Raw genomic sequence first — 1,436 nt, 5'->3', positions numbered from 1 at the left:
AAATTGAAAATTGCATTATTAAAGGGTAAATGAGCCAGGCTCATTTGATAGCCCACAGTCAGAAAGTTGTGGATTCAAACCCTCTTGGAGCTTTGGAAAGCTGACACTCCAATGCAGAATTGGGGGATTGCTGCATTGTTGAACGTGTTGCAAAGAGACACTAAACTAAGGTCCCAACTTCTTGTTCAAGTGTACGTCAAGGATTCCAAGGCACTATTTGAAAAGAGAAGGGAGTTTCTCCCAGCGGCTGGGCCAACAATCCCCCAAATTAAACTGGTAATTCACGCCATGGCTGTTTGTGGGACTGGCTCAGCTTTTGCCTATATATGCGGTCACTGTACATAACAGTAAAATCCGGTTAAGAGTTTGGCAACATGATAAGGTGTTATATCAAAAGCAAAGGTTATTATTACTTTATTGTGAAAAATATATCTATATTCCAAATTATGTCTGTAGTCTTAATCTGCTGCTTTGCAAAAAAAAACATTGCAGTCCATCATTGCAAGCCTTGGACCTCCTCACCCAATTCTGTATGGCAAGCCTCAACAGTCAATGTCAGAAGGCTCTTTGACCACATAGGACCAGCCAACACAGTCAACAATAATATTGTCCTCACTTGTCGTTAGGAGCAGCAAACCTGGTTCATTTATTTCCCTGCCTAATCCAGGGGTCCTGAGGGCAATTGTAGTGCCAGACTCAGCACAGACCAGCATTTGAACCTGGAAACTTTCTGCCCTTGTTCACTACATCCAACAGGCCATCCAAGAAATGTACAAACAATCAAATCTAGGAGATAAAGAAAGTTTCCTGTTTGACAATACAATTTGGAAACACAGGCCATGGATTTAACCCCCAATATGGTATAAGGCTCCAGATATTTGTTTTGTTAATGTCTCAGGTTAGGAAACTCTAGCATTTTGTTTCCATCAAATGTATCCGCTCATGTTGAACTGCTAAAGGGAAAAGCTTTGTCTGAGCTGCCAAATTCCTGGTACGTTTGGACTCATTACAATGCAATACATTGCTTGTCATACTTAAAGTCTACAAATAGCCTTTAAATACAAATATAATTCCTCAAGCCTCGCTAAAACTATGAATATATGAAATTATTATATAAGCAGATTTAGCGAGAGTCTGACTATGCAGAAGGACGCTATGTTTTTTGTAATGCTAGGATTTCATTCTGGAATTAGAGTAAATAAACTTAACGGAAGAAAAATTTTGGTTCCTATAATCTCTATGGATGAGTTCATCCAGAGGCAGTAAATGCAGCTGCATAAACTTTTAAACATCTGCAACAGCTTACAAGCACTGGGTAGCATACAGCATTTCAAATACAAGGAAACTAACTTTGTGTCTGGGATGTTAAGCGTACGGCTCCAAGTCATTCATCAGTGTAGACATTAACTGAGCTTAATAACCACTGTCTCACTAAG

Source organism: Callorhinchus milii, unplaced genomic scaffold (genome assembly GCF_018977255.1).
Source record: "Callorhinchus milii isolate IMCB2004 unplaced genomic scaffold, IMCB_Cmil_1.0 Scaffold2, whole genome shotgun sequence".
In the NCBI taxonomy this organism is placed as follows: Eukaryota; Metazoa; Chordata; class Chondrichthyes; order Chimaeriformes; family Callorhinchidae; genus Callorhinchus; species Callorhinchus milii.
This window is presented reverse-complemented; position numbering follows the sequence as displayed.